Source organism: Rhinolophus hipposideros (assembly GCF_964194185.1).
Source record: "Rhinolophus hipposideros genome assembly, chromosome: 9".
NCBI classification, from domain to species: Eukaryota; Metazoa; Chordata; class Mammalia; order Chiroptera; family Rhinolophidae; genus Rhinolophus; species Rhinolophus hipposideros.
The window spans coordinates 32,771,586-32,787,404 of record NC_138055.1 but is presented as its reverse complement, the minus strand read 5'-3'; positions in this window follow the sequence as shown (position 1 = coordinate 32,787,404).

The window sequence follows — 15,819 nt, the reverse complement described above, 5'->3', positions numbered from 1 at the left end:
ACTGAGAAAAATGTCCCAACTTATTTTAAATTGGGAAAACCTTGGATTTCAAGGCAATTATCTCTATTATCAACATCTCAAAAATATAATTCATCTGATGCTGAAACTTGAACATGATATTCATCCTTAGCTACAATCAGTGATTGACATGAGAAAGTATTCTACATTATGAATTATTATTCCTATCACGGGTGTCAAAATTAAATACAAACATGAAAAAAATTAAGGCTAGTTTTCTAATCTCTTAGGTGGTAAATCACACTTACTCAAGTTGACCACGTACAGTTGGCCACATAGTTATATACATGTAGATAGCCTGAAGGACATCTGAAGGTCATGTTATGTGATCATTCACTAAAATAACTAAATGAAAATTCTACAGAACATAAGAATTAAGGCCAATGTATTATTTTAAATGCATAAGTAAAAAGCTATTTCATAATTCCATATTTTAACAACAAAGAAAATTATTCAAAGTCTAGAATCAGAGAAAAGCTCTCCCGAGACCAAAAATCTACCAAGAAAATTAATATATGAAACACCAATTTTTTTATCAAAATTGTTTGCTCTAAATTTTGTTTTAAATATTAATTTACTTGTAGAAATACACACACAAAATGTCTAATGTGGTTGTGAATGTTATTACATGTATAAAGAGATAAATAAACTTGACCTAAAAGAACATAAGTTATAGGATATGTTTGTATCATCATTTAATTCATAAAAATATTAAACCTAAGATGCAAATTAGAAACTTAATTCATAATTGTAATAGAATGCCACTATATGAATGCAATAAATTATTTTTGTACCATGTTTCTCTTCAAAACTATATTTGATCACTACAAAAAGTATATACAACTATTTTTAAGAATGAAAAAAATATGATATATACATATATATGATTTTAAACTAAAATTGAACCATCCTATCTGAATGCTTAAAAGTTCTGACTATAACCTAAGGCAAAATAAATGTCTTTTACACTGAAAATAAAAAGGAGAGGTCAATGCAGTTGCTATGATTGGGCTTAAAACCTTGCTCTAAGCTTCCTGGCAGCTAAAAAGAAAAGAAAATTTAATACTCTGTTATTTCACCTCACCAACAGAATTATGACAGTACTTTCTCCAAAGACACATTGTGAGAATATCCTGAGAAAATATAGATGAAGTGTTTAGTGTAGTGCCTGGCACACGGGACATATCTAATTAAGGAAGACACGGTAAACGCTACTACCAAATCCTAAGAGAATTTTCCTGCATGTATCATTGTATTAGTGATTTAAATGAGAATCATTTCATTAAATTTGACTGCAGGAGAGTTTGAAGTACAAAGATAGTTTCTTCTTTTAGGGAATACTCATTATATTGGTTCCTCCCACATAATACCTATTGGTCTTGTTACAAAGTAATGCTTTTCAATAAATATTTCTGGTATCAAAGCCTCTAAGCCTTTCTCTTTTCCTCCACTGTCTGTACATTTCCTGAGCTTTGGACAAAGCTCTCCTATTCAACTCTTCCAACTATCTTGCAAAGAAAAAAAAAAAAAAAGAACACCTAAATTCCCAGTCAATTCCACCTGCCATAATAGAGCATGTAAACTGCTCCAGAGCTAAGGGAAGGAACAGAATAGAATACAGATGACATCTTTTCGATTGTCTTGCATGTTAAAATTTTACCTTCTTAAAAAATATCTGAAAATTTGAGTGAACCTCAACTCCCTGATCTTCCCCCTTACCTCCCATTCTCTTTATAACTAGGTTCAAACTTACTATCTCTGTTTCCTCCTTAAACTCTTACACCCACCAAAGGCAGGTTTTGTGCCCACCAGATCTCCACTGAAACTGCTCTTGTTCTGCAAGGTTTCAAGTGATTCCTAATTACCAAACTTTATGACACTTCAGTTTGTATATTTTTGACCACTCTAAAACATATATTTTGAAACACATCTTTCTTGAAACTCTCTCTTCTTAGGACTTATACGGCATCACATTCTCATGGTTCTCCTATTCTTGGAAAACCATTTTCTCTTTTTGTTCTTTGTCAGGTTATCATTCTCCACCTAACTCTAAAATGTTGGTATTCCCAGAAGTGCCATCATTGTCTCTCTTCTCTCACTTTTATATTTTTTCTAGGAAGATTCACCCCTATCCATCTTTCCATGACTCCCCCTGAACACAAAGCTATCCCGGCACCACCCTAATCTACACTAGCAGGAAATGGACTATAAGAACTTTGCATCCTCAAGGAATATGTACTCTAGTACAGTCATGGAGGAAAGTGGAGTTAAAAAAGAACTTCCCAAAGGAGTCACAGAAAAATGGATTAGGGAATTCCTCTCACACAGCAATGTCAGGAACTACCAGAGAGTTTAATCAAGGAGCTTTTCTAATCCCAGAGAAAAGAGTCTTCATAATTCCTGCCCAGCAAAATTTGATAACTGCTATGCATAGTGACTTCTATGTATTTTTCATTGTGCTCTTTTCTGAACGGGAAACTTTAGAGAAATTATTCTACTCCTTCACTACAATTAGATTTTGAGTCCTTATGGGGGAAACAGAATGTCTTTTATTTTATAGGTTACCAGGCCACAAGAAGGTATATCTAGCCTTGATCCAGAGATCAAGGACTTTGAGTTGGATGAGTAACCTGATGGATTTCAGAGGTTATCTTCCTTATGGAGGAATTGACGGTGTTCTACAAATGAACAGAAGTGTGTTCATGGATATTCAGGAGTCCAAAATGTTGTCCCCCAATATCCATTTACCCCTTTTTCAAGGGTGATAGTATCTCCCATTTGGGGCTTGGCACATGGCTTTTCAGAATCAAGACTGCATCTTCCCTTCCCTTTTGTAGCTAGGTAGAGTCACGTGATTAAATTCAGGTCAATGGGATGGTAAACAGAAGTGTTTATGAAGCAGCTTCTGGGAAGATTTCAGATGAGACAGAGCATGTTTGCCCTCTGCTCTCTTCTTTCTCCCTTCCTCCAGCTTTCTGCCTATAACTTAGATGCCACCACTTATGACAAGGAAATAAGATACAAGTAACCTTTGTTTTTCAAGTTTTCGAGCACCACGTTAGTCCTCAAGTACCAACCCACATTTTTATGTACAGCTAGAATAAACTTCTATCTTGTTTAAGCCACTATTAATTGGAACTTTCTGTAACTTAGAGTAAAACCTAGTGCTAACTGACACAGGTATATGAAATGGAAAAAGGTCTCTTACTTGAGCAACTGAATAGATGAATGGTGGTATCGTTCATTAAGACAAGAAAGGGTAGGTTTGAGCGGAGTATTCATTTTAGATGTGTTGAGAATGGAGTGCTCATAAATATCCAAGTAAAGACACTCTCAGAAGAGGATTTTAGGCAAAACTACAGAAATCTGTACCATACAAATGTATGTAAAACCTCAAGAATGGATATGTTCATCAAAATATATATATATGGGCAACTATGGTATGAATCCAAAACATTATTTCAAGGCTACAAATTTCTGTCATTTCTCATATTCTGGCTTTAATTCTCATGTCCACTCAGTATGCAAGGTATTTATGCTGAGCCAATCTCATATCAGATCTGACCTTGCCCCGTAGGAATAACCAGTGGAAAACACTGTTCTAATAAAGTCAGTGGAAATTTCAGACTTGTCCAAATCTTATCTGCACTATTTATAGTCCAAGAAACAGAACTAGAACATTTTGGGTGAAATGGGCTTTTCTGAATAACACCCATCATTCACAGTCATAACTAAAATAAAATCATAAAAATCTCAGGATAGAAAGTTCCTTCTTAACCAACACACCACTATAAATGTTACTTCTTCATAAAAATTACATGTCATAAATACAATACAACGAAAATCTTAAATGAATAAATTTAAGAACTCTCCTCCATGTTTGAAAGACTAAGAGAACAAAAAAAAATTCTCTTCCAAGAAAGAACTTAGTAAATGCAGAAGTGTTAAGTACTTGTCATATAGTCTCAAGACAGCTCTTTTCCATCTTGAATGTGCACAGAACCAATTCACTGATGATATTCTGACATCAGCAAGGAAGCTCCATTTAAATATCAGGAGCCATTTTTTAACTTCAAGGTTATTCAAACATTGTTAGAATTTACCAAAGGAGTTTATGGAATCTCCCTCCGCGGCTTTTAAGAATCAGTTAGACATTCATTTGAAAGAATTAGTTTAAGATAACTTGAATGTACTTCTTTTGCAACAGGGAGTTGAACCACAAGATTGTTTTTCTATGACACTATTTCCTGGCTGGAAATTGAAGGTGGGACAAGAAAATAACAGTAAGTTTGAAGTTTGGGGTTTTATTATTTAAATCACTTCCTCATATTTAATGAGCTGCAAATTTCACCATTTGTGGCACTTAAATATGTTAAAGACTCTAGGACATTTTTCATGCCCTTGCCAAATGGGATTTATTTAATTTCTGACTAATTTGTACTTAGGATTTCTCTGACGGAAACATAATGTCTTGGTTCTGGCTCCAGCTTTATAACTTCCAGTCAAGGCAAAGAACCGCAAGACTGTGCTACCACAGTGGACTGACCTCTATTGTTCAAGGACATGTTGGCTTGCTTGGACATTCTTTGATACTTGAAACTAGTATTTGAAGTCATAGAAAAGCGTCATCCCTATGGTTTGGAAGCAGTTAACTTTTCCAACCAAAAAATTGATGCAGTCAACTCTTGATCCGTGGGTTAATGAGGTGGAGAAAGGTTATGACTGAATTCCAGATCATAGATAAAGCAAAACGGCATGTAAGCATGATTAATCCCCACCCAAGTCATCACCTCAACGCTTTAAATTAATAATGACAGAACATATATAAAACAGTAAGGGGAAACGGACCCAAAGACTTCTTCAGAATATAACCTTGGGAATCAGGGCTATCAAGTACAGGGAGAGTGATGGACTATGCTCTCTATACTTATTTTTTTTTTCTTTAGGAAGAATACAGATGCAGAATTCTCTCTTAAGGGGTGTAAGAAAACAAGAGTGCATTAAATTCCCGTATCCCAACAAGACCATAATTACCAACAAAGTACTTGTTGAGCAAACTATTAAATGGCTGGAACAGAGTATTGTCTATTGTTGACACCAAGTTAAAATCCATAAAATGCCTGGTATGTGAAGTCCTTATGTCAGAGAACCCCTTCTAGGAAAAGAGGCCTACATTCCCTGCACCTCTTAGTAATTCCAGCCTCAGACTACAGAAACTGAAAACAGCAATGCTCCTGTGATTAAGGAAATCTAAGCTGCTGCTCCTGCAGCATTTACAGGCTACTGATTAAACCATAGAGCATTATGCCAAAGTATCTTCATCTTCAATGCTTTCCATCTGGAAAATGTTCCAGATAGCAAAAGAAACGGCAAAAGAAACATAACCTTTGAAGGTGAAAAGACACTAAAATTAGTCACAGTCTTCTTTCACGAAGAAGGTGTATGGGAAATGAATGCACATGCCTGGCTTGCTTTAGATACAGCAAGCAGTGGATAAATTGATCCCAGTCTATAAGGCATGTATTCAAGTCCCCACAACTTGTATTACCTGTCCACGTACCCTTGGAAAAACCCTCTATATTATCCAACGCTCAGTTTTCTCATTAAAAGAAAAATGGGGAGAAGGAAAAAGGGAAGAGGAAGAGGAGAAAAAGAAACCTGTATTATACCTAACTTAATAGGTTATTGTGAGGGTCAAATAATTAAGTGTGAAGTTCTCTGCAAAGTACATACTCTATAGAAAACAAGGAACTGCTATGCTTGTTATTTGATTATCGTTACTTGAGTAATTATCAACTTAATGTCTTCTTAAGTATCCCCAAATTCTGTTCCAAAATCCAACTGGAAGTTGCACTTTCTAATGCATAATAAGGGGAGCTATACATTCACAATACATAGGTCACACATACAATATGTACCAAGTACCAGGTCCAGCACATAGTATATAGCATGTGCTATATATACACATATCACATATTTAATCTATAATTTGTCCCACAACTTCTATGAAACAGTGAACTATTTTTATAAAAATTGGGTACCTAGTGATTACGCCAAACACTTTATGTCTTACTGCCACCTAAAATATTTTCTCTTGGGATGGGATTCTTGATTTTTATTCCTGTCCTATTCTGTAGAGTAATTATCTCCTTCTCTAGAGTTCCCAAAAGGATATGTCATCTAATAATTGTTTGTTACTAATAAAATTTAGGGAAAAAAAGAAATTAACATTTATTGTGCACATATCATAGGCTAAGCACTTTACAACTGGGGAAACCTAATTCTTGCTGAGAAACCATCATGCTCCAGGCTCTATAATAGGCAATTTCCATGTATTATCTCGTTTAATTCTGACAGCAATAATGGAAAATGCCTATTTTTCAGGTGAGAAAACTGAGCCTCAGTGAGGTTAAGATTTACCCAAATTCACACAACAGGTTGCAAATTTGGAATTCCAGCAGGTCAACTTTCTCATTCCAAATATGTTTAAATATTAAACAGTTGATTTAAGTAGGAAATAAGGTTCACAAAATTATTCATGGAATATATAATTATCTATAGAACAACCATGTCAGTGGGCAGCAGCTTGAATTCTTCTTAAGACCCAAATAATAGGGTTGGGGGTGTGGAGGGCAAATAAAAATATGAAAGCAGTCCAAAAAGAAAGTTATCACATTTGACCCCATCTTCTTTCTTTCCTTTAGTTATATTTTCCTTGGATTTAGACTTGTGGAAGCAGATGTCTATTCTTTCTTAGGCTAGTTATTTGGACAATCAAGAAAAGATATGGAAATGAACAAATGTTTTCCACTATGATTATCAAATCAACAAAACTCTAACTTTGGTTCAAAGAGGAGGAATCTACAGAATATCGACACAACTGGTAATCTGAAGGGTATTGCATTAAATCAATCATCTTTCAGGATAACTACCTTGGAATAACACTAGAATCTCAATTTTAAAAATAAAGTTATCATGCAAGAGAAAAAAAAAGAAAAGATATGGAATTTGACAGGTAAACTTTATGAATTAAAGACCAAAAAACCTTAAGCCTTGCAATAATGCTATTGGCAGCCAATCAATAAAAAATTAACTATATAACTATTGTATTATGTTCTTTGCCTCAGCAACATGTCATCTCCAGAGTAGACTAGATGCTCTCTTTTATCATTTTATTGTACCCTATACATTTCCTTTGCAGCTGTGTAATGTCTTTCTGCCCCGTGAGATCACATGCTAAGGTACACAGGGTAGTGACTGCATATTTATCTTGCCTGCTCTACACCCAGACTCTGACAGCATTCTCTCTCTCTCTCTCTCTCTCTCTCTCTCTCTCTCTCTCTCTCTCTCTCTCTCTCTCTCTCTCTCTCTCACACACACACACACACACACACACACACACAGAGTATTTACTAAATATCCGCTGCATGAATAAATGAACCAAAGGATTTAGCAGATGACCAGCCATACAGCTCGATTTGTGTTTCCCAGAGGGCCACGAACTCTAAGCCAATTTTAAATATAAACCAAAGACCACCTGGCTTCAATATTTAAAAAATAACATTGTTGTACATTTTTTGCCTTATCAGAATGTTTCCTGTGGCTTTTTTGCCTACAAAATGATTAAAGCTAAACTTTCCAAACCGATCTCATCTAAAAATAAGAGAACAGCCTGCCATCACACCTGTGTTAAGCCATTTCTGTTCATTCCCAGAGTCGTAAGACAAGATTTTCCTTTACATTTTCAGGATGTTTTCCAAATTGTTTTCTCAACAAGAAGTTATACCTTCCTGGTTTTATTTCCTGCCAGTTGTTAACTATTAATATTCCGAATGCAGTGTACCTGCAAACTGGTAAAAAGGTAACTGTACTGAGGCAAAAAATATAAAAACTGCACATGAAAAACAATAAAGATTAATATGAAGAATAAATCTTTGTCAGGTTAAAATTTTCAGAGAAAGTTCTAGAAAAAAATTCTAATAAACCCCCACACTTGTGATTAGCACTATTTTAATCATAAAAAATTTTAACTTTGTAAAACTTAAGTTATAATGTGGTTGCATTTTTAAGTCTAAAATCACTGCAAATTAGCTGGTATGTACACACAGAAATCAACATTTGGATTTCTAAAATGCTCGTTTTCTATAACAATGCCTTTGTTACCTTTTACATAACACTGCCTTCTCTCATAATGGGTGGCAGAATACCCCATCTGCAGCATATTGTGCAAACTAAGTCTTTTCTCCTGAAATGATCATGTCCTTTTTCTTGAACTTCCTTCCATAAATGAATCTCTATGGTAATAACTCATTCAGGAGTTTTTACCCAATGAGATTTACTGCTTCTGATTAAAATGGCAACACACATTACTTTTATTTGCATGGACAGATTAACTAATGACATGTGAAGCACATTTTTATATGAACTTGAGATGTGAAAATGAATTGCCCTTTTGTATAATCTTTGGCCCATGGTTCTGAAAAGTTTTCTCAATGTATTTTGGTAAGACTTGCTCAGCTAGTATTCTTTCCTGTGAATTTTCTTCTGATGTTTTTGGACTTCTTTTCTCATTGTGCGATGGCATCTTTCTCTTAATAGTTACTGGAAAAGCTTATTATGAAAATGAAACTTTCCCTCTGCAAATTTCAAAGATTTATCAAGATATCAATTTCCAAGTTCAAATTTCATCTTTTTATCAGTGAAGTGAAAAATGTTATGATTATTATACTTTCTTTTCTTTAATAAAGAATAATATAATTAAGAGTAGTAAAAATTTTGTTTTTGTTTACTTTTCTGCCTCCTACCTACAAGGTAACTACCACTCTGAATTGTATGTTAATTATTCCCTTGCTTTCATTGTACTTTACCTATATCTTTGTGAAACATGAAAAAGCAGTTTTTCTTTTAAAATTTCATATGAGTGAAACCATACTATACAAGTTTTTCTATGATTTGTTTCTTTTACTCTAAATAATATTTCTGAGATTCAAGCAAACTAATAGATGTAGCTAAGTTGATTAATTTCCAGTGCTGTATAACATTCCAGTGTATGAATACACCACAATTTACTTATGTAAATTTTTAATACTTCCCACTTCCACAAGAGTGAAAATATCTCAATCATTAGCATGTCCCTGGTTATTAATGAGTTTGAGCATCTTTTCAGATGTTTATAGTCATTAGCATTTCTCGTTCTGTTAAATGCCTCGAAATATTGTTGTCTGTTTTTTTACTTTTTTCATCTTTTTATGGATTTGTTGCTGTATCTACTTCTGTTTCTTGCTGTATTGGTTCACTCTATACCTTTCTGAATGAATAGGAATTCTTGATTTTAATGTGATTGGATTTATAAATCTTTCCCTTTATGGTTTATATATTTTGTATCTTGTTTAAGAAAGTCCTTCTACCATAGATGATAATGATATTCTGAAATTGGATGTCCTATAAAATTGGTATGGTTTTGCTTTTCACATTTAATTCTTCAGTCTACACAATGCATACACAAACAGTATAAGATGATGTAGGTTGTTTTTTTTTCCCTTAAGATTCTCTAATTAATTCAGAACCATTTATTTAAAAGACTGTCACATTCTACTGCTCTGTAGTGTCACATTCACCATAAATTAGAGGTGGGTTAATTGCTGAACTTCATGTTTTGTTCCATTGATCCAGGATTAAAATCAATCTTTGTATCTAATAGTTTTTCAACTATGTCATCCTTCTTCAAGATTGTCTTACATTTCTGTATAGATTTTAAAATCAACTGGTCCATTTAAACACACACACACAAAGAAAAAAAAACTTGGTGGGAATTTTGATTAAGATTGCATTGAATCTATGGATTCATTTGGGTAGAAGAAACATTTTGACAAAACAGTCTTCCAAACTATGAATATTATAACCTTCCTCTAATTTAGATCTTTTTTAAATTGTCTCTAGAAATGTTTTACAGTTTTCTATGAAAAGCACCTATGTTTCTTCCATTAAACTTATTGCTAGTCATTTAATTTTTTATTATAAATGGTGTTGTTTTTAATTTTAATTTTCTAATTGTTATTGGTATTTAGAAACACACTGATTTTTCTATGATGATCTTGTTTAAATGACTTTATTAAATTCAGTTATTAATTCTAATAGCTTATCTGTAGATTGTTTTGAATTTTCTACATACGTAGTTGTCATATGAAAAATTACAGTTGTATTTCTTCCTTTATAATCCTTATGTTTTGTATTTCTTTTTCTTGCCTTATTTGTTGTAATTATTTTCCATCTCAAGGGGAAAATGGAAAAATCAAAAAGGAAATCTATACATAGATGATATATTATAGAACTGGACACTAGGAACCTATATAATTTTACTAACCAATGTCACCCCCAATAAATTTAATAAAAATTTTTTAAAAGGAAATATGAAAAGGGTAGATTTTCTGTTATCAAGTTCTTTGAATAGTCTTTGAATACTTTGAGAGACTCCTTTCATCCACCCTTCTCTCCATTCCTACTTAAAAGATGCCCAACCATACCACTTTTTTTATATATCAACCAGTTCTCCAGGTTCCTAATATGGACCACATGATCATTCATTTGACAACTTCTTCCCAGTTATCTACACTTCCCTATCTCCTTGGCTTTCTGCTTCATTCTGTGCAAGTATAATATTCACACAGCTAATCGTTATCACTCACCTATGAGATACACAGCATTGTGCTCAGTATCACATATTTAATCCTCACAACAAACCAGGGAAGCTGATACTATTAGTTCTGATAGCCTTGTGGTCTTTTTATAATACAAGAGTGTGACTTTCTTCTATAATAAGAAAAATAAGAAAAACTTTCTAAAATAAATGTTTATTTCATGAAGACTGTATTGGAAAAATCTATACGTACTTGTAAATATACATATGTGTGTGTATATATATATATATATATATATATATATATATGTATACACACATATATTTATCTATCTGCAGTTCAAGGCAAAATATGGAAGGAGAAAGACAAATAGAAAGTCTTATAGCACTGATGTGAATAAAATCCATTTTAAATATGCTTAAACATACCCAAGGAGGTAAAACACCATGTACTAATCCATTCTTCACATGGATTCTTCAGGACACTAAAGTGGGAGAATTTCATCTTTATGCCTGTTAGCCCTCTCTCCTTTGCTAAAATTCTATTAAGGAGGGTATCTGTCTGTAGCATCTATAATTTCTCCCTTTGCTATATAGTTTTCTAGTAGACATTACATTAAGATCACAATACACAGCAGGTAAGATTTAAAAAGGAAAATGATGAAGACTCTATTTGGGCCTCTGCCAAACACTGGCTGTGTGAATGTGAGAAGAGCATTAGCTCCACATTTTTTCAGTTATGATATAATAATCTTGCCACCTACCTGAAAGACTTGTGTGAATTAATATAAGAAAATAATTTTAGTTTCTACAAAATAGGTACTTTACAAATAAGTAAAATTGTTTCATACTGTTCCATTAACTGTATCTCCTTATTTTGAAAAGAAAATATAAGGGAACAAATGACAAATATAGTTTATATTCTAACTACTTGCTCTTAAGAAAATGATTATTTTGATACATTTCTATGTTACGATTTATTTCTGCCATTTCTTAAGAAACAGCATTAAAAAATTAAAAATGTGTTTACCACTTTGGCCTATTACTGTGTTTCCCCAAAAATAAGACCGGGTCTTATTTTAATTTTTGTTCCAAAAGATGCATTAGGGCTTATGTTCAGGGGATGTCATCCTGAAAAACCATCCTAGGGTTTATTTTCCTGTTAGGTCTTATTTTGGGGGAAACACAGTACTCAACCCTTATGAATTTTGCCTAAGAAACATGCCAAAATATTAAAAAGAAAAAAAAAAAGTTGATTCCGGATCAAAATGGCGGCATGAGGTGAGCCTCTGTAAAGCTCTCCTGGAATTTACAACTAATCGGACAACAATAACTCCACAAAGGACTCCCTGCACAGCAGACAGGCAAGATGAAGAGGTCCACTACTGAATTCACCTCCAGGTGGGCGAATCACGCGAGCGAGGGAAGAGGGAAGGGAGAATGCGGGGATGGAGCCACGCGGGCGCAGGACGCAGACCTAGCTCAGTGCTCCGAGCACGCTGCATCCCGGAACTACCACAGCTGCGGGAGAGGGAAGGACTCGGACTGCTAGGGCTCCGCTTACGGCCCACAAGGCTGAGGGGGCAGCATATAACACGGCTGAACCCAACGCTCCCGGCAGACACCTCGGAGCAAAGACTGAGGGAAGAAGGCTGAAAACTGTGGTTTAAGCCCTCACTGCTAAGCGGAGAACGGAAGCCTTAGGCACTGAGACTAGCCACCCCTCCCTACCCACCCAGAGCTCGCCCCGCCCCCACCTGCCCGGTGCTAGAAGCGATAAAGTAGCAGTCAGATCAAAAGTACAGGATTTTTGCTGTTCTGAGAACTGTGGACCGCAGAAACAGATTCGCAGTCCAACTAGTTCCGGCAAAGGGGAGGGAGCTGTGGAAGCAGGACCAGCTGTGGTGGTGGTCGCCACCATTGCTCTGGGCCACCTCTCACAACTCACCCCGCCCCTGGCCCCACCTATCTGGGCGGATCCCTGCAGGGGTAAACAGAACTGCTGAAACATACAGGCTCTGAATCGTGTGCAGAAAGAGCTTTGGAACTTCAAAAGCTCTCCGCACCCCCACAGGGACGTGGTGCCCTATGACCCAGGTGAACTGTTAACAGAGGAGAGACCCGTCTCCCAGGGAATCCCCCCATTGTGTGAGAAGCTGGAAAAGTGCAGAGAAAATATAGCAGTACTGTGTCAGAGAGAAAAAAAAAAGGCTGCAGTCAGAGAGAAAATAAAACATTCTTCCAACAAGTATTGGAAAACAAAAGAAAGACCTCTTCCTATCAACCTATAGCAGAAGCCACTCCTGTAGATGTCTAGGAAGAGAAATAATAAATCAGTAATTGCCATGAATAACCAAGGCAACAAGACAGCTCAGAGAGAAAGTGAAAAGTCTCCAGAAAAGGAACTTAAAGATATGGAAATATGTGACTTAAATGATAGAGAATTCAAGATTGCAGTTCTGAAAAACCTCAAAGAGATGCAAGAAAACACAGAAAGACAATTTAATGAACTCAGAAACGCAATCAAAGAACAACATGAGCATTTTACGAAAGAGATTGAAATTTTAAAAAAGAACCAAATGGAATTTCTGGAGATTATGAACTCAGTAGAAGAAATTAAGAATGAAATAACCAGCTTAGGTAGTAGAGTTGACCAGATGGAGGAAAGAATCAGTGACATCGAAGATAGAAACCTGGAAATTACACAGATGGAAGAAGAAAGAGACTTGAGACTTAAAAGAAATGAAAGAACTCTACAAGAACTTTCTGACTCCATCAGAAAGAGCAATATAAGAATAATGGGCATACCAGAAGGAGAAGAAAGAGAGAAGGGAACAGAAAATATACTCAAAGAAATTGTTAATGAGAACTTCCCAAATTTGTGGACAGAACTGGATCCTCGAATCCAAGAAGCAAATAGAACACCTAATTACCTCAATCCCAACAGGCCTTCTCCAAGGCACATTGTATTGAAGCTGTCTAAAATTAACACCAAAGAAAGAATCCTCAAGGCAGCCAGGGAAAAGAAGATGGTAACCTACAAAGGAAAGCCCATTAGATTATCATCAGATTTTTAGCAGAAACTCTACAAACCAGGAGGGAGTGGAACCAAATATTCAAACTATTGAAAGAGAGAAATCATGAGCCAAGAATAATACATCCAGCAAAGATATCCTTTAGATATGAAGGAGGAATAAAGACCTTTCCAGACATACAGAAGCTGAGGGAATTTTCTAATACACGACCTGCACTACAAGAAATACTAAAGGAGGCTATTCAACCACCATCAACAGGGACAATTTGTGGCAACCGAAACATAAAAAGGGGGAGCATAAAGGCCTGAAGCGGAATATGGGAATGGAGAAAGTAAGCGTGTTGAAGAAAATGGAATACTCTAAATATCAAACTTTCTTTTACATAATCTTAAGGGTAACCACTCAAAAGAAAAAAAAAGTTTATATACAAATATGTTTATTGCAGGCTAATAACACAGAAAATAAATTAACAATCCAATAATGGGGCAATATTTAAGTAAATTATGATTTAGCCACATAATAAAACATCATCTAAATAAAAAAATAATATATATTAAAATATATATGTTTTTTAAGTAATTTTGTAAAAATAAGGAGGATGGCTTATCTTATAAAGTTAAGTGAAAAAAGACAATGAAATTATTTACATAATCTGAGCTCAGCTATACCAAAAAAAGGATTAAAATGAATAAAAAAGGTTAACAATGCATGTATTTAAATGGTCGTGTTATAAATAATAATATTATCCTCTTTTAATTTTTCCAGCTACCTATAGTATGTTTATTATGTTTACAATGAGGAAACCTGAAAATCGTTAAAAAAAAAATACAGAATACATTTTAAATTCAATGGATTCAGTTTACAAAGAAACTGAAGCAAAGCGAGGCATCAGCCTCTGGTTCCAAGACAATACCCTGATGAGTTGGAAACTCGGGTTCCAACACATTACTGGCGAGTCTGACATTACCATCAGACTCACTAGCACCTTACTCATTTTATTTCGTAAGGAGTAGAATTTAATCAACTCATGGGCCTTGGCAATGTGAGGTCCCACATGTCAGCACCACAAAAAAATCCTGCAAAACAGCACTTAGCAACCCCCAGCCCCACTGTTCACTCCGTTGCCATGACTAGACCAGATATCTGGTTCATCCAGAGCATGATTTCTGTTTATCTAAATTGGCCTAATGGGCAACTACTGCCGGCTACATGTTTGCCCTTCTACATATTTGCCCTTCTAAAGTTTACAGATAGATTATCTGAGTCCTGAGACTACTAATAATTTGTTTTGAAGGATAAAATTGTATCGACCATGTTTCTGAGGACAACCTCCTCTCCTTTTTCACGCTTTACTTTTTTAGTTTAACACAGGCACAGCTTTGTGCGTCACAAGAGTCATAAACCTCCCAAAGAATTTCCTCTGGTTCCAGTCAAGTTTTGTTCACCAGACTTGAAGGGAGCAAATGCTTGCACTCTGACTCCAGCAAATAGGGGATACCTGGAAACCTGACAGGATTAGCATTTGCACCGTCGTTGCATATTTTGGAGTAGTCTCCAGGTCACACACATGAGAGGTCTTGCTCTGAGATTGAAGCCGGTCTTACAGGAAAAGGCATAGGCTTTGGAATCAGAGAACTTTGGGTCCAAATCTTGGTACAGGCATTTATTTATCCTGCAACATTGGCAAGTTACTTGAGCCCTGGGACCTGAGGGGTCCTTGTTTGTAAAACGAGAGTCACAATTTTTAACCTTTTTGAGTTTGTAGAATGATTTCTTGAGATGATGTAGGTAAAGGCTAAATACAGTATTTGATATTAATATTTACAAGATTGTAATGAAAATGAATGTACAAGTGTTAAAATAAAAGTATCAGCTGAGACAGTTCCTAAAATGGGGAGCTACACACAGTGCAAAATTGTTCAAAGAATCAAAGAACCAGAGAGAAGACTGAGATAAGAAGATTGGGAGTGGGAAATTAGGAAGAAGGATAATTGTTGCATTATTTTTAGCACCTGGATTGTATTATCTTGACTAATTTTTTTTCAATTAGTATTATTGGATTTTAACAGACAGCAATTTCACAAAACATAAATGTAATGCACAATAAATTATCACTAAGTAAACATCCAT